Source organism: Notamacropus eugenii, chromosome 4 (assembly GCF_028372415.1).
Source record: "Notamacropus eugenii isolate mMacEug1 chromosome 4, mMacEug1.pri_v2, whole genome shotgun sequence".
In the NCBI taxonomy this organism is placed as follows: Eukaryota; Metazoa; Chordata; class Mammalia; order Diprotodontia; family Macropodidae; genus Notamacropus; species Notamacropus eugenii.
The window spans coordinates 350,516,218-350,536,085 of NC_092875.1; positions in this window are offsets into that span (position 1 = coordinate 350,516,218).

A 19,868-nucleotide genomic window follows, 5' to 3' on the forward strand; every position below is an offset into this window, starting at 1 on the left:
CCGGCGCCCAGTCCGCAGCGCGAAGGACCCCCCGGCGAGAGGTTTGCAGGTCTCTCTGGAACAGAAATCTCTCTCGCTCCAATGTTCCGTGGCCTCTGGGTGCGGAATTCGCCGTGAGTTACTTCCCTGTAGCCATTCTATGGGTTGTGGGTTCAGAGCTATGTGTATGTGCGTCTTTCTACTCCGCCATCTTGGCTCCGCCCCATGGGTGTTGTTACAAGACTAAACAGAGGGTGATAAAACCAGGAATGAAAATCATGTCATAGGGGTCTGACACAGGTTTTTTTTTAGTGAAACAGAACAGTAATTCCCATTACTGGATAGCAGAAGTAGGGGCTATATCACCTGCTTACCCCAGAAGGGAAACAAACGATCTTAATAAGTTAATAAACAGACAGACAGGTAGGTAGGTAGGCAGATGATAGATAGATAGATAGATAGATAGATAGATAGATAGATAGATAGATAGATAGAAAGATAGATAGATAGATAGATAAATTAGAGTACGAACAAATAAAGACAGAAAATTGAAGGAGGAAATGGACAATAGGCTTGGGACTTTTAAGACAGGAAGGGAAGAATTGGCTAAAGTTTGTTATGTTGTCCACCTTTTTTAAATCAAACAAAAGTTTACTATGAAAGAAAAATTGATTGTTTTGAAAAGACTCTATTGATTGAAACTATGATGGATAATCTTGAATGGTATGTTCTGACAAAATTTCGTGACATAACATTTTCCAGTTGTTCCCCTTTGATTGAGAATTATGCCTTCCTGAAGGCAGAATGTCTCATCCATTGTTGCACCCTTCATAGTGACTGATATAAATCCAGGGAGTGTAGTGGATAGGACACTGGAATTGGAGTCAGGAAGACCTGAGTTCAAATCTTGACTTGGATGCTTAGTGACACTGTGACCCTGGGCAAGTCATTTAATCTTTATTTGCCTCAGTTCCCCTTCTTTAAAATGGGGTCATACAGAGAAGGAAATGGAAAACTTTTCCAGTATCTGCCAAGAGAACTCCATAGATAAAAGTTCATGAAGTCAAAAAGATCAAGCATGACTGAACAACAACATGCATTTTTCCATCCAGTGATTGAGCTGAAGGTCAATAAACCATGATGTCATAGAATTCTTGGAAAGGAACTTAGTGACTGTTTAGTTCAAATCATACTAGGAAAAATATTTCCCACTAAATAAACCCCAACAGGTGGCTATCTACCCTGTGCTTGAAAACCCCCAATGAGAGCAAACACATTCTCTTCAAGGTAACTCACAATATATCTAACAGCTCCAATTGTTAGGAAAAGATTCCTCATATCTGGAGACATTTGCCTCTTTAGGACTTCCACCCATTGCTCCTAGTTCTGCTGTCTAATAATTCTTATGAATATTCACTGAAGTTTTGAAAATTATTAATATTATTGAATTATTAAAACTATTGAATTATACAGATAGACATCACTACAATTTGCTATTTTGAGAAAGCATCAGTAAACCTCATTCATGTATAATTGATAGCTTTGTGAAACATTTTAGAACATACACCAAATAATTAGGATTCATATTTACTTTAGCAATTTAAACTAAATTCACAATCTATGTTTACAAAACTATTTTCACAAATTTGCTACTTTTTGAATTTATGAAACCAATAAAACAATTAGAACATTATCATTTTATCTATAAATATGAATCACTCTTGTATAAAATTTTATTCAAAATTTAGAAGAAAATGTAAATTGTGAAGATAATGCCAATATATCAATGCATAACAAGTATATATTTATGCATGCATGTATGCATGCATATATGTCCATATACCCATAAGTGTATATTTACATGAATGCTCTCACAAGTATGTGTACATGTGTGTGTGTATGCGTGCATTTGCTAAACTTACAGGTAAGTACAGTGAGGTAGAGCGGTGGGTTTAAGAAGCAATATTCTTTCAGACCACTAGGATCCACATTGTAATAGGAAGGTAATCTGTCAAATTAGTCTCTAATGAATGGAAAAACCGATACTCACATTTTGCTGTCCTTGGCTATGGAGGCTTAGAAAAGACTCATGCTGAGTCTCCTTTGTACCTACAGAGTATCAGTAAATGATTTGAGGAATCAATTATACATAAGGGTTATTATTTTGAAGCAATTTTGCAAACCCCATGTTTGGTAACTCAGCATAGAACTAACCAAAAAGATCCCTAGTTGAGTATTTAAAATGAAAATTAAGTTATTGAATTTACTTAGCCATAATATTTAAATGTTGTTCCATTAAAAATAACTAAACAGATCTGATCTCCCCAGCCATATTTTAACAAATGCTCATAAACCAAAACGCTAGCTTAAAGGGAATTTGATCTAACACAACCAGAGAGGCTGATCACATGTAATGAAAGCCTGTCATTTTCCAGCAGATGCTTGGTGATGCATATATAACAGAATGTAATGAGCATTTGGAAATGGATCACCCCTAAAGGCTCTGTATTCTCTAACATTTTTTTCATCCCAGTCCCACTTCTCGGTTCACTTAATCAAATTCAATATATCTTTCTGAGCTGTGACTATATTATGCCAAAACATTTGGTAAATTCAATAAAAAAGTCAATCAAGCTACTTATTAATTGGCTATGCTGGCAACATGTGAATAGTATACTAGTATGAAGAATTCAATCTATGAAAATTTAAGTATACACACATACATGTACACAGATATAATGTGTGTATATATGTTGTGTATGTATACATACCTCCAAATATGTGTGTGTGTGTATATACACATACATATACATATGCATATGCATATACATATAGATATACATACAATGAATGTTAGGCCTGAAGTCAAGGTCAAATCTGACTTTAGACATTTAGTAGCTTTGTGATCCTGGGCAAGTCACTTAACTCTGTTTACCTCAGTTTCCTGTTTATAAAATGAGCTATAGAAGGAAATGGCAAATCACTCCAGTATCTTTGCCCTCCAAAATGGGGGAGGTAATCATAAAGAACTAGACACATTTGAAATGAGTGAACAACAACACAGCAGCTATTGCCTCTCAAAGCACAGACTTAAATATGTTAGAGCTTTAAAAGATCTTACCTGTCTAAACAGATGTATTTAGAAATAAGAAAACTGACTGCAAAAAAGATAGATGATTTCCTTAACTCCATGCAGTGCTACCTTTGAAAATGAAGAGTAAACCCTGTGGGATTGACAGTTTGTAAGATATCAGTTAATAATAATAATAGTGATGATGATGACATAACTTTTATAAAGTACTTTAAAATTTGGAAGTCATATCTCTATATGTGTATATATATATGCATAATTTATCAGTCTAATCTATCTTAAACCTCTTATTCTCTCACCAAGTAAATGCTATTATTTTGAAGATAGGGACATTGAAGGCTACAGATGTTAAGTATCTTGCTAACTGTCATAACTTTTAAGCAAGTGAGGCAGAATTTGAACACAGTTCTTTCTGATTCTAATTTTATCTCCCTGTGTACAATGGTAGACTGAAAAAGGAGCTATGTGTTTAATGGTAATAAAATTAATCACATTCAAAATTTGAAATTACTAGACCTAAAAAGTGATGTCAAAATGATTGATGCCCAGCTGGAAAATGGGTTCTAGTAGGGTGGCCTTGCTCTTTTAATCTTTTGAATCGATCCATCTTCCATCTCTGTTCCTTTGCAGCTTTTCCTGAATACTTGTAACATACTATCTTCATTCTATTAACTTCTGCCTCTTAGAATCCCTAAGTGCTTTCAAATATTACTCAAACCTTACTAACTACATAACCTTCCTTCTGATCCTTTCCACTTATAGTTCACCAAATAATTATTATATATGCATATATGTGTATATATATATACACATAGATACATGTATCTATGAAAATTTAGCATGCACATATACAGTAGAGATGTAGTTCTTGATAGATATGTGTGTATATATGTGTATGTACATATGAATGCACACACATATATATGTATACATATGGTATATCTATATCTATATCTATATCTATCTATCTATCTATCTATCTATCTATCTATCTATCTATCTATCTATCTATATACACAGAGGGCAGCTAGGTGGTTTAGTAGATAGAACACCAAAGCAGGAGTCAGGAGGACCTGAGTTCATATCTCACCTCAGACACTTGACACTCACTAGCTGTGTGACCTTGGGCAAGTCACTTAACCCCAATTGCCTCATCTTGGGTCATCTCCAGTCATCCTGATGAATATCTAGTCACTGGATTCAGATGGCTCTGGAGGAGAAGTGAGGCTGGTGACCTGCACAGCCCTCCCTCACTCAAAACAAAGTCAAGTGCAAGTTATGTCATCATTTCTCTGATGACATGGTCTTCTTCAGCAATGAAGGATGAACACACATACACATGCATACACACACATATGTGTGTGGGTACATATATATAATATATATACATACACATACACATATTATATATATACAAATTATGTATATATATATACATCCTATTTACGTGCTCTACCCAAAACAAAGTATAAGTCCTCAGGGAAAGGACAAATTTATTTAAAGCCTGCATTCCAATGATCTTTTTACCAGACAACTATATCACACAGCAGATAGAGTGGTAGTCCTGGAGTCAGAAAATCCTGAGTTCAGGTCCAGCCTCAAATGCTTGCTATATCTGTGACCCTGGGCAAGTTTTTTAACTTCTCTGTCTTCCTTGTTTTCATTATATGCCAAATAAGGGTAACAGTAGTACCTCTACAAGGGTGAGGACAAAATATGATAATATTGTAAGGCACTTTGCAAACATTTTGGCACTATGCATTTTGGTAACTCCTTGCAATTTGCTAGTTATAACATCATATTTCTTAAGGAATAATAAAAATTGGAAGGAAGGTTCACCTTTCACAGTACTATGCTTGAGAATCAATTCTGGCACTATAATTTAAGAAAAACATTGGGAAGCTAAAGTGTTTTAATTGAAGGGTGACCATAATGGTAGCATGAGAATACATTGAAAGAAATGGAAATAACACAGACAAGAGAAGAATTCAAAATAACGTAATAGCTACCTTCAAGGATTTTGAAGGGCTATAACATTGTGAAGGGCAAGCAAAGTAGAATCTTTTGTTGTTTTTGTTTTAGACAATCAAGTGCCTCTAATTTAATCTTGCCTTTATCAATCAAGAGTCTTTACTAGGAATAAAGTAACTAAACAAAATTTTCTCTGACTATATATAGTATATATATATATATGCATATATATATATATATATATATTTGTATTTTTAATGTAATAAGAGATCTTCCCCATTCATTAATGGACCTGCCCATTAAAGGGAGTTTGATTAGTTGACATCTTCTTTTAATGAGGCACTGGTTCTCAAGGTGGGGATGCTCTCTGGCTGCAAAAAAAAAAAAATGTACAAATACTCTGAAAGTAAGGTTTTACTTTGGGGCTTAGCTTTTGGAAGAAGCTTTGTGTGCCAGACAAGAGTCTAGGAAGTCGCTAAGGAGCCCCACCACCTTTTGATGCTACCCTCTCTGCAACTATGGTCAAACAGTTTGTAAGCACTGTCTGTTGATTTCCTGAACTAAGTGAATTATATATATGTGTTTGATTAAAGGAGATTGTTGACGCCTCAAAAGTTGTCTTTCCTTTTAGAGGTGCAGATCTAAGAACCTGTGATAGCAGACCTGCCTGTGTATATTGGAGTGCTTACTGTTACAAACATGTAAGAAGGATTACACTTATTTCCCTGAATTCAGAGGAAATAGGGATAATGTATTAAAACAGCAGAAAGTCTGGAAATAAAGAGACATTTCATAGCCATTACACTATAAGAAATCGGAATGCGTTGTCTTGACAGAATTTCCCGTCCCTAGAAGTCTTCCAATAAAATCACTTTTCAGAGATATTATAGAAAGATTGAAACTCAGGTGTTGGTTGAGCTTGAACACTACTTAGGTACCATAAAACCTTTGAAATTTTGTAATTCTGTTTTTTTTTTAAAAAGACCAATTTAATTCATTGAACATTTAATATGTATGTGCTAGATGTAAGACACTGGGTTTTATATTGGAAGTATAAAGACAAAAAATTGTCTCATTCTTTCAAGGAGTTGAAGTTCTACTGGGGAAGGTTTAAGACTAGACCATAAACAATTATAGTGGAATGGAGACAAAAGGATGACCCAGAAAAATAGTTCTAGGAAAATCTGAGCAAGTAAGTACTTTTATCTGAAGAGATTATTGTTAAGTTCCAAGGAGAAAGAGGCATTGTGTAGGAGTCTAAGCAGAACATTAAAGAAGAGAACAATTTTTAAAGTAATTTCTGCATGTAGGGTGAGTGATCATCAATTCCCTGGCATTAGTCTTTGCCTGTGCAAATGGATGGAGGCAAAAAGTGACATGGCAAGTTGGAGGTACGGCTAACTGTCCAATTTAGCTGAAACATTTAGAGAATGCAATTTGCTAATGTGAAGCCTAAGTGGGAAAATAAGATGGACTCTAATTAACAAGGGTTTCATCTTCCTTTAAATAAATATTTCCTTCCTAAATTTAATATTCAAGAGTCATTTAGAGAGTATAGTCTATTAACATTTGGAAAGAAAATGCATGAAAATATTAAAACCTAATTTCAGTCAGAAATATCATAATATTTGGCACTTTTGTTAATAGGACATATTTTTTAACAAGCCTGAAAAATGTTGGCAGGTGAATAAAATTATTTTATATTGACAAGGTTTTTATTAAACAACTGGTATGGTTTTGTACTCATATGTCAGATTTTGGTGTTTTCTTCTTTTAAAAGTCACAGATAATGCCTAGTTTTTCCAGTAGAATGTGCATGTATTTATGTATAATTTCCATTTAACCTATTACATCAGTATTTATATAAATTTGAATGGTATGCCAATTTAGTCTAGAAGAAAAATACACACATATATAGTGACATCATTATCTGATTTTATAGTATATGAAGCACATTTTTCAGTTTACTTGCTAGTATTACCCTCTCCTTCATCCCTCTATCATAACATAATAATCAATTTAGTCCCCACCATTTGCCTACCCTTCAACAAATATGTAAGTACGCCTACCTATGTCTCTCAGAAGAGGCAGGGTGGCATAGCAGATTGAGAATTGGCCTCCAATTAGTAAGATCTGGTTTAAGATCACGTATCTGATCAAGCCAGGTGGTACAGTGGATAGAGCACTAGCTTTGATTTAGGAAGACTCAAAATTTGAAATTTGGCTTCAGACAGTTACTAGATGTCACCCTGGACAAGTTATTTAACCCTGTTTGCCCCATCTTCTTTATCATTAAAATGAACTGAAGAAGAAAATAGTGAACCACCCCATTATCTTTGCCAAGAAACCTCCAAATGGTGTCAACAAAGAGTGGGACAGAACTGAAAGGATTCAGCAACAGCTGCAACAACCATCTGACCCATACTAGATGCATAACCTTGAATGATTAACTTAACATCACAATGTCCCAGACAACACACTACAACTCAAAGTTATAGAGTAGGTATCAATTTGAATTACTAAAATTGCCTCAAGAGACTTTCCCTATACCAGTCAAACAATCAGTAAGTAACTAAACTCAGGAAGGGCTATTTATACCCATATGCCTGCTATGTGTAGATACACCACGGGATTGGTATTATTATTTGCTCTTCTTTTGTGACTTTATGTCAGTGTGTGTGCCTCTGTATATGTATGCCTCTGTATGTGTATATATCTCAAGGTACACTCGGGTACATGTAACTTGTAGACCATGTGCTTCTATGACCAGAACTTTGAATTAGATTGTAATTTGTATCAATAGCAAATGCAAGAATAAAGTCAGGGAAAGGCAGGTTTTCTCAAAAGTTACATTGTCATATTTTCACCAAACATAGCGTTTGGTTGTATCCTTGGGATGTTCCAATTTATGGGAGCACAAACTTTTGTTTAACTTCTGTAATAGCCACATAGATATGAAATTATTTTAGTTCATTCAATGCCAAGCCTAGAGGCCTGTATGGGCTACCCGAGTCTTCTTACCTCACCTCCGAGGTCTTCGGTTGGCCAAAACCGGATGCTCATATGAGAGAAAGGACATTCCAGAGTCGAACAAGGGTTGAGCTTTATTTCAGGGTCTAGTTACAAGTGCAGGGGAGTCTTCCTTAGGAGGAAGAGGGGGAGATTTCCTAAGGAGGCTAAGATCTTAAGGGATTGGAAGTAGAAGTACAAACGGGGAGAGAGGGAGAGGGGAGAGAGGAAAGAAGAGAAGCGGAGCCTACTGTCCTCTTGGCTCCTCACGTGCTAAGAGAGCTTTCAGGCTTCCTCAATCCTACTTAACCTTCAGCCACACAGTTTGCATCTGAATACCGTGCTGTTAGATAACAATAGTGTGCCCAGATCCGGGACGACCTCGAGGGCAGGGAGACTCCACCCATCACGTATCTCCCAGGGAGAGGCGGAAATACCCGAGCTAGCCGAGCTAGCTCAGTCTGACCTTCTCGAATCCCCGCTGTTCATGGAGGGCCTCGTAAGACTCTAAGATTTAGAAGTCCCACTTTTACCCGCCCGAGACCATCCACATGGAATTGAGCTTCCAATCCCAACAATTCAATTAAGAAAAATCCTATTTTTCTAAAAAGGCCTCTTTATTTCTTGCTTGTGAGCAGGAGGAGATGGATGTTGTTTTGTTTTGTTTTCTTTTTCCCTCAGCACATTTCAAATATTTTTTAAAAAGCATAAAACTTTTACAACAGAATCCATGGTCCAGAATGAATCCAGAAGAATGTTCTAATTTCTTACCCTCTTGATACATGGGGGATAAAATGACTCAATATTTTATGATTAAATTGCCTGAAAATCTATATTCCTATTAATATTACTTGTCTCTCCATGATGAAATAAGAACATATTACATTTCTGATTTAACCACTATAGGAGTTTTAGGTAAGATTGAATTTAATGAGAACTTTAAGATAGATTTCAACAACAAAAGAGGTGATTATGCTGAATAACATATACATGTGAGATGCCTAAAACTAAGTGTTCTTTACATACAAAAGCATAAACAAGAAATCTCATGACATCACATTCTATGCCAACTTGGAAGGAAGTCTTTCAAAGTAATGATCCAGTGCTTGGACTTGGTTTGTCTAACATTTCAATCAATGACTTGTACAAAGATGCAGATAGAAGGCTTACACTTTTAGAGGAAACACACTTTGGAGAGACAGCTAATAGAATGAAAGAATCAGGATTCATAAAGATCTTGATAACAAATGATTGTTCTCCTTGTGGGAAATAGTATTGCTAAGACCAAAGGGAAGTCACAATGAAACAGATCTCTAAGGATCATCCAGATCAATGTATTATTTCTGCAGACATGTCTTGGAATTAAATATCCAAAATTAAAAGAATCAGATCCTCTGAGGTGATTACTAGTATACTCATGATCCCTAATAGTTTTGCATGGATGTTTTAGATAACAGTGCATCTGAATCATCTGGGTTCTTAATCCTGCCAATCCAGAGGACAATGCAATTTCCTAGGGAAATCACTAACCTGTTTGACTGGACGATGCCAGTACAAAGGATTAGTTAAGATGGCTAATTTGGAGCTTTGCAAACACTGTTCCAATGAGCTTGAAGTATTATCTTTCCAATTGATTGTAGCAAAAAGTCACTGGATTCTGTTCTAATTATTCTATAATATTTATTACTTAGCCTTTTCTTTTCTTTTCTTCTGTTTCCATATAAATTGATTTATTTTCAGTTTTCAACATTCACTTGCACAAAATTTTGAATTTCAAATTGTCCCTCCATCTCCATCTCCCTCCTACTCCTACCCCTGAAAAGTGTCTATTCTGATTGCCCTTTCTTTCAATCTGCCAATCTGCCCTCCCTTCTACTATCTTCCATTTTATCCCATTCCCTTCTATTTTCCTAGTGGGTAAGATAGATTTCTATATCCCATTGCAAATATATCTTGTTTCCTAGTTAAACAGTCTCTAGCATTCATTTTTAAAGCTTTGAGTTCCACTTTCTCCCCCTTTCCCACTCCCACCCACACTCATTGAGAAGGCAAGCAATTCAATAAAGGCTATACATGTGTGGTCATGCAAAGCACCTTCATAACAGTGATGTTAAGACTAAGTTTATTTCCCTCTATCCTGTCCCACCCTCCATTTATTCAATTAATTCTCTCTTTTCACTTGTTTCTCCACCAAAGTGTTTGCTTCCAATTGCCCCTTTCCCCAATCAGCTGTCCCTTCTAATACCTCCCCACCCCATCCCCTTCCCCCGTTTCCCTGTAGGGTAAGATAAACTCCCATACTGAATTGAGTGTATATGTTATTCTCTCATAAAGCCAAATCCAATGAATGTAAGGCTCACTTATTCCCTCTCACATTTCTTTTCTTCCCCTCCATTGTAAAAACTTTTTTTTTGCTTCTTTTATGTGAGATGATTTAATACATTCTGTCTCTCCCTTTCTCTTTCTCCTACCTTTTAATGTCTTTTATCTTCGAAGAGGACCAAAATGACATCACCATTGTAAAGTGAAATTTCAGTGTGTCTGACTGTAGCTGATCAGGCCAATATGAGCTCAGAATGCTCTACCACATGTTGGTCACAGAAGTCCATATGAATATTTGAGATGGATATCCCAAATTTGCACATCCTGTGTTTACTATGTGCTGTCTCAATCCTACTTTGTTCAAAGAGCACAGCACCTTTTCTTATGTGGGCATGCCATGTTGAGCAGTCCTGTGCCAGTGTCTCCCATATTGCACAGTCAAATACAAAGTTCTTGAGAGAGAACTTGAGAATGTCCTTGTATTGTTTCTCCCGGCCAACATGTGATGGCCTGCCCCATGCAAGTTCTCCATAAAACGGTCTTTTTGGCTAGCATACATTTTGCATTCCAACAAAGTGGCCAGCCCACTGGAGCTGGGCTCTTCTGAAGCATAGTTTCAATATTCTGTCTCTCCCTTTCTCTTTCTCCTACTACATTCCACTCAAACATTAATTTTCTTTTTTAGATATCATCCCTTCATATTCATCTCACCCTGTGCCCTCTGTCTCTCTCTGTATAGATACAGACATGCACATACATACACATACACATATACATATATAAATATATAGTCCCTCCAACTATCCTAATAATGAGAAAGGTCTCATGAGTTACAAATATCATCTTTCCATGTAGGATTGTAGACAGTTCAACTTTAATACATTCCTTATGCTTTTTTCCCTTTCCTGTTTACCTTTTCATACTTCTCTTGATTCTTGCATTTGAAAATCAAATTTTCTGTGCAGCTCTGGTCTTTTCAACAAGACTTCTTGAAAGTCCTCTATCTAATTGAAATTCCATTTTTCCCTGGAAGTATTATGGGTAGTTTTGTTAGATAGGGGAATCTTGATTTTAATCCTACCTCCTTTGACTTCTGGAATATCATATTCCAAGCCTGATGATCCCTTAGTGTAGAAGCTGTTAAGTCCTGCATTATTCTGATTGTATTTCCACAATACTTGAATTGTTTCTTTCTGGACACTTGTAATATTTTCTTCTTGACCTGCAAACTTTGGAATTTAGCTATAATATTCCTAGGAGTTTTCCTTTTAGAATCTCTTTCAGAAGGTGATCAGTGGATTCTTTCTATTTCTATTTTACCCTCTCTTTCTAAAATATCAGGGCAGTTTTCCTTGACAATTTCTTGAAAGATGATAGACCAGCTCTTTTTCAGATCATGGCTTTCAGGTAGTTCAATAATTTTAAAATTGTCTTTTCTAAATCCATTTTACAGATCTGTTGTCTTTCCAATGAGATACTTCACATTGTCTTCTTTTTTTTCCATTCTTTTGATTTTGTTTGATAATTTCTTGATTTCCCATATAGTCATCAGCTTCTATTTGCTCCATTCTAATTTTTAAAGAATTATTTTCTTCAGTAAGTTTTGGATCTCTTTTTCAGTTTGTCCCATTTTGCTTTTTATGGCATTCTTATCCTCATCGGTTTTTTGGACTTCTTTTGCCATTTGGGTTAGTCTAATCTTAAAGGTATTTTCTTCAACATTTTTGAGCATTTCCTTTAGCATGCTGTCAACTCACTTTTCATCATTTTCTTCCATCACTCTTATTTCTCTTTCCAATTTCTCATTTACTAGTTTGACTTGATTTTCAAAATCCTTTTTGAGCTCTTCCATGATCTGAGACCAATTCATATTTTTCTTAGAGGCTTTGGATGCAGGAGCTTTGGCTTTGTTGTCTTCTGGTTGAATGTTTTGATCTTCCTTGTCATCAATGATATAAAAAAATACTTCTTCACTGAAAAAGTAAGAAAACTATAGTCTATTTCTTTTCTCCCATTTGCTCATTTCCCCAGCCAATTATTTGACTTCTGCGCTTTGTTTTGTGGAAGTCTCCAGAAGCAGCCACCTTTTCAGTAGTGACTGCTGCCACACAGGAGCTAGAGCAGGGGTTGGGACTAAGGTCAGGCCTGGGGCTTAGACTGGGCCTGGGGACCTGACCACACTCCCCTCTCAGCCAGATGAGAGACCCTTCCCACTGACCTTTGAAGTTGTCTTTAGCATTTGTGGTTTGAGAAGTCAGGAATCAGGAGCAGCTGCCAATGATTCAGTCCCCTAAGACCTGCTCTTGCTCAGTCCATCTTGGTGTAGCCCACCTGAACCACTTCCAGCCTGGTATGATATACCCTTCCTGTCGACCCTTCAGATTATTGTGGGCTAGAAATTTGCTTCAATTTGTGGCTTCTGCTGCTCTAAAATTTATTTAGATTCATTTTGACAGGTTTTTTGTGGGGTTTGGGGGGAGAGCTGTGGCAAGTCTCTGCTTCTACTCCACTATATTGGCTCTGCCACCCAGCCTGTTCTTTTCTGTGAGAAAATAAAATGTCTATTCTGTATTTGGGAGTGGGGGAGATTCTAAACCCAAGTTCAGGATTAATCGATGAAAGCAGGAGGGAGTTTTATTGAAGATTGTCAGAAAGGAAAATCCTAGCAACTTGATTTCTTCTGGAGGATAACAACAGTTTCTCTCCTCTGTATATTTATCCCTTGTTTTCTATTAATGAGAAACTGTTTATATTTCTTGTCATACTCATGTGATACATCTTTTTTTGAAGATTTTTCATTGTGTAGAAATAACAGGTACTAGATGAATGTCAAGTGCCTTATTTTATCATATAATATGTATTATATGGTATTATATGGTAAAATAGGTAGCTGACAGCACTTCAGTCCTGTAACAAATATAGCTATCATTTCTGTGTCATTGGGCACAATTGTATTTCCATCAGTCTTTCTCTGGAGGTGGGTAGAATGTTTCACCATGAGTCTTTTGGAATTGTCTTGAATCATAGTATTTCTGAGAATAACTAACTGATTCACAGTTGATCATCATAAAATATTGCCATTATTGTGTACTTGTTCACTTCATTTTGAATCAGTTCATGTAAGTCTTTCCAGGTATTTATGAAAACGTTGCTCATCATTTCTTATACACAATAATATTCCTTCACAATCATGAACCATAGCTTGGGTATGAAGTGATATCTTTGAGTTGCTTTAATTTGCATTTTCTAATCAATAGTGATTTAAAGCATTTTTTCATATAACTATAGATAGCTTTGATTTCATTGTCTGAAAACTGCCTGTTTGTATCCTTTGACCATTTAGCAATTGGGAAATGAATAATACTCTTTTAAAATTTATTTCAGTTCTTAATATATTTTAGAAATGAGATCTTTATCAGAGAAACTTATTATAAAATATTTTCCAAGTTTTCTGCTTACTTTCTAATCTTGGCTACATTAGTTTTGTCTATGCAAAACCTTTTTAATTTAATGTAATCAAAATTGTCCACTTTACATCCTTCTTTAGTGCTGAGGCATAGAAATAACCACTTAACATGGAAAATAAATATTGAAATTTACTTTCAACAGTAGCAATTAACTATTACTTCACTCTTCAATAAATCCTATTAAGAAAAAAATCAAGCTTACAAAACCAAAAATAATGAAAAGCTGAGTCAGTTTAAAGATTCTACACCAGAGGTTTCAACCAAGGAGATTTAAATTCAAGGGCTCTCAATTAATTAACAAGTGTTCATTAAATCAATCATGTGTCCAGTATTGCACTACATACTGTGAGTATAAAAGAATTATAACAGTCTTTTTCCTCAAGGAGCTTAAAATACTTTTACATTTTTTTATAGATTAATATTGTTCAAGGGGTAGATGGGATAAATATGATTGAGGGGAAGAATGTTAGTAGCTACTGCCTGTGGATAAAGGATAAACTCAAAATATAATCTAAATATGTGAAATGAATATGTTGTGATGGACAAAGAAATCACTGGCAATTTTCAGGCATGCATTTACTATCTAAAGTGAGATATAATAAATTAGTAAAAGTATTACCCATTATTTTATTTTATTATTATTTACTAATAAATGAGTAAAAGAATATAGATCTTAATAGAAAACACTCAGCTTTGCTGGGCTTTTCTGAAAATGAGTAAAAATAATTGTTTCTTTATTTTGCTTTGCTGTTTCTTTGTTGAATGGTTCTAACAAATTAACAACTGCTCATCATTCAAAACTATTCAGTTTTGCCATAGGCTGAACACTATTGTGCTTATCCAAACAATTGCTATACCTTTTGCAGTGTTTAAATTTATTCATCTATCTATCTATGGAAAATACATAGAACATATATAATACATGTTACTTATATGAATAGACATGACTTGCTAAATGACTCTTATAGGCATATGAATGTATATGTGTATATGCATGTATGTATACATATATGAACATATATTTTAAGTTTCATGGACAAGGACTCATTTCTTTCCTGGTTCTACCATAAGAATTTTACATTACCACAACAATTCAACAAGTGTCTACTATGTTTAAAGTATATTGTGGATTATAGAGGAATAGAGACCTTACAGAAGTCATTCTTTCATTGTAAGGAGCTTATATCTTATTGGATTAAAGAATAGTACACAAATAGCAAAGATGAGGGAAGAAAGAACTCCATTCTACCCCTTCCATTCAACCAAGATACTTGGCATAGTTCTAATTTAGAAATTCATAATAAATGTATTGCATTAAGAATTTGGTCTCTCCAATACCTCTTCAATCTTGTCTCTCTACTTCTACACCAACAAGGACCAGTGTAGTAATTCAGTAGGGGTCAGTCACATCTTAGATTTCTTTATCAAATAATTTTTTTCATCATGATATCCTTGGTCTCAAATCACCCTATCTGATCTAAATCTCTTCTCTTTCCATCTCTTCATCTTATTTCTCTGGGAATCATTCATTATCAATCAGCCAACAAGTATTTATTAAATGTTTATAGACTGTTAGGTACTCTGTTAAGCCCTGAATACACAAAAACAAAGTGAAATAGGGCTTGCTTCAGGGAATTTATGTTCTAAAAGGGGATTGCCATGTAAATTAGTAAATGCATATGAAATACATAAATGAACACAGAGTGTTTGTGGGAGAGAACACTTTATCTAGGAAGGATTAAGAAAAAAAGATTCCTGGAAAAGATGATGATTGAACATCTTCTCTTTTGTCTTTAAGTTTGATAATTGATTGATCTCCACCATTTATCCCACTCAAATTATTAGTTGTTTATGTTGCTAGAAGAAGTAATAAAGATATGCACTAATCTACCACAAATTCATGTGATCTGATTTTAATATTATTCTCATTCCTTCTTAGCAATTCTTTTATACTTCTCTGATTGACTCTATCACATTCTCCACAGGAGTTCTGCCAGACTGTTTCCTCTCTGCTCAAACTTCCAGTGCTATCCCTCAGTTATTTCCTCTCTGAATACTTTACCTCCTATTTTTACGAGAAAATTGAAATAATCCGTCCTGAGCTCCCTTATCTTCTCTAGTTTACACCTCAATTCCAATAGATCACCACATATTCTCCTTTCCTCTGCTCCAGTTATAATATCATAGGATTATAGAATTTGGAATTGGGAGTAGTTTGTCTGAGGTCACACATACAGCAAGCGATAGATCTGGGTTTAGGCTACAAATCCACCACCCAGAGTTGAGGAGTCCTCTTTAATTTCCCCCTGCCTACCCAGGTTTTTCTCTCCACATCTATCTTCATTCCCCTATTTTCTATCTTCTAAATAAACTTGCCCAGTTGATTACCCGTAGATCCCTTCCTTTTTCTCTCCATTTTTATACGTTTCTTCTTGATTTCATAAAAGATTCTTAGATATCACTTATTTTAAAAATAAAATACGATAAAGCTTTCTTCATTCTCTCAGCTCCTCTAACTGCTATCCAGTAATCACTCTCACCTTTTATGATTACATTTTCTCACATGAGATCAATTACAGCTTTCATGATTGCATCTTTGTCTAGCCCTGCACCTCCAGTTTCTTGTTGGATGTCTCTACCTGGATGTCCTACAAAGATTTTAAACTCAATATACCTAAACTTTAACAAACCTTCTTCCCACATCTACTCACTTATTATTATATAGGCACTTTGGGGAAAGAAATTTTCATTGAAGAATACACATTCTAGGGTGATAGGACTCACGCATCAAAAGCAGCATTGTATGCTGTACTAATAAATGTGAGACTGTGCCATATGTGGTGAGAGAAGGGAAAGACAATTCAGAAAGAAAGACGCTTATAGAAGACATTATGAACAAGTTAGGACCCGATGTTTGAAGATTGTATAGAAACTGGATGGACAAGGAACAGGAGAGTGGAAAATACAGATGGGAAAACAACATGAGCAAGGCATATGGAGACAGGTTTGTGTGTTGTGTATGGAGGACTTACATTCTTGTTGCAAAGACAGTGCTGGATATAAAATTTTACTTTCAAATAAAAGAATCAAGAGAATTATGAAAAGATAAATAGGAAAGAGAAACCACAAGGGACTTATTGAAATTGAACTGTTTACATTCCTACATGGAAAGATGATATTTGTAACTCATGAGACTTTTCTCAGTATTAGGGTAATTGGAGGGTGGAGAGAGAGAGAGAGAGAGAGAGAGAGAGAGAGAGAGAGAGAGAGAGAGAGAGAGAGAGAGAGAGCGAGCGCATAGGGTGTGCTGCACATGAAGAGATGATATCTAAAAAATAAAATTAAGTGTTGAGAGGAATGTCCTGGGAGAAAGAGAAAGGGAGAGGTAGAATGTAGTAAATCAAATCACATAAAAAGTCAAGAAAGAACTTTTTACAATAGAGGGCATGAGGGGGAAGGTAAGAGGGAATAAGTGAGTCTCACAATCAATTGGGTATGGAAGTTTGTTTCACCCTATGGGAAAGCAGAGGTAAGGAGTAAAGAGAAGGGGGAACAATAGAAGGGATGGTAGACTGGGAGAAGGGGAAATCAGAAGTGAACACTTTTGTAGAGGGACAGGTCAAAGGACAGAATAGAGCAAATAGAGGGTGGGACAGGATAGAGGGAAATATAGTTAGTTTTTCACAACATGAGTGTTATGGAAGTGCATAATTACACAAGTATAACCTATATTTAATTGCTTGCTTTCTGAATGAGGGTGTGTGGAAACAGGTAAAGGGAGAAAATGTGGAACTCAAAGCTTTAAAAATGAATGTTAAAAATTGTGTTTACATGCAACTAGGAAATAAGATACATAGGCAAATGGGTTATAGAAATCTATCTTGCCCTACAGAAAAATTAAAGGGAAGGGTATAAGGGCAGAGGAGGTTGATAGAAGGGAAGGCAGTTCGGAGGAAAGGAAAATCAGAATACGTGCTGTCCTGGGAAATGGGAGAGGGAGATGGGGAGAAAATTTGAAATTCAAAATTTGTGAAAGTGTATGTTGAAAACTGAAAATAAATTTAGTTACAAAAAAAAGAAAAATTTTTGCCATCTAGTTTTGATAAATTTTCACAGTGATTGATACTTTGGCTATATCAAAACACAATAATACATGACACTAGTTTGAACTATTTATTTCACTCCAAAATGTACAAAAGTAACCAATTTACAATGCACCTAATCATTATTTGAAAAATAATTATGAGCATATTTTCTTTCTTTTCTATCAGTGTTGTTCTTATGCAACACATTCAATCCACAGATATTGCCCCTTCCCTGATCTAGGGTACAATCCTTGCAAATAAATCCAACTCTTGCAAATAATAACACATGAAAATATTTGTGTGATCAAATTACTACACAGAAATTTCTCTAACCTGGGCTAGTTAGTCTCTAACAATTGTGAAAGCAGAATCTGTTAAATGATGTTAAGCAAAATGAGTTCAGGTATAAAGATATGATAATCATATGTTAAGGATAGAGGAAAATTATTGCTTTATTTAGAAAGCTAACCTCAATCTTGTGGACAACATTTATGATTTTTCCCTTCACCTTTGGAATACTTTGTACAGATAAAACACATCTCTTTTAAATATTTAGTTATGATTACTCTTGGGTAAAAAATTCTACTTGTTTAATTTTGTGTGGTTATTTTATTTCAACAATTTCATTGCAGCTTTTGACTCCTGGCACTTGCCAGAAAACATTATATCATCTTGCAAACATCATTATCATCATCCTCATGCTAATGTTCCTACCTTATCAAATACTCCAGTGGAGATTTTAGAGAGAGTGCTATTAGCCTAACTTTGTGATGTACTTCCTGGCAGTCAGAGCAGTTCAAGGTCCAAAAAACAAATTGTGACTTCAAAGTGTCACATGTTTACCATCTTCTCAATCATTTCATGGCAGCAAGCCTCCTTGTGGAAAAATATGACACAATGTTTGCTTGTTTATTTATTTTCATTTTAGTGGTTTCACATCTAGAGACAAAGCTGATTGTCTTTTTTCTGTGGGTCTTTCTGAACCAGGAACATGCCATAGACAAGAAACAGATTCATTGACAAATTGTCACTGTTTTTGGACTCATTTATTTCACTCTCAACATTTCTGAATTTTTCTTTCTGGTCACTGCATCTTATTGTCAAACTTCTGAAGTTATGTGGACAAATGACAATGAAGCACTATTTTTCAATGACTATTAAAACATTTAAGCATTCTTTTTGGATATTTAAATACTCTTGGCATCATCCTAAGGTAGAGCACCTTAAGTCTTATTAAATGAATTAATATTTCCACCTTATCTTTTAATGTTTGTGAACTTTATGAAATTAATTTTTATTTTCCAATAACAGGCTAGTCCTATTACCGTGGAGTTATTATGATAGCACAACCCATTCTCTATATATCTCCTGGATTCATGACTGCTGTCTTTTAGTATTGTATATTAGCTTAGATTTTCTCCTTGTTCTAAAGAAAAACAGAAAGCTTTTTATTGTGTCCAAAATCACGTGATTTGCTTTACTATTAAGGTAAGGTGTGCAAACACACACATACATACGAGTGCAAATTAGAAGTTGTTTGTTTCATGGCTATCCATCTGAAGCCAATCAAATGCCTTAATCTATTTTCTCTGGAATGTTGTCTATCTCTTATATTTTTTCTTCTTTTACTTGTCCCTGTGTTGATGGCACTTTACATTTCTTTCTCTTTTTCTCTGCTGTGATGTTAGCACTGTTCTCAATTCAGTCACTGACACTCATTTTCAACTTTTCAATCACTGATAAAAGCAGTATGCTTGAAAGCATGTCTTCCAAATATTGCTAGCAGAAGGCAGGTTAGCATAATTTCATTCACTTAGAGTCATTCTACAAGCAAAATAAAATCATTCTAAAAAGCTGGGAATTAGGTACATAAGCATATATATTTATTAAACATTTTAAAATTGTGTAGGCAACTTATTTTTAACATTTTTTTAAGTCCAAGTG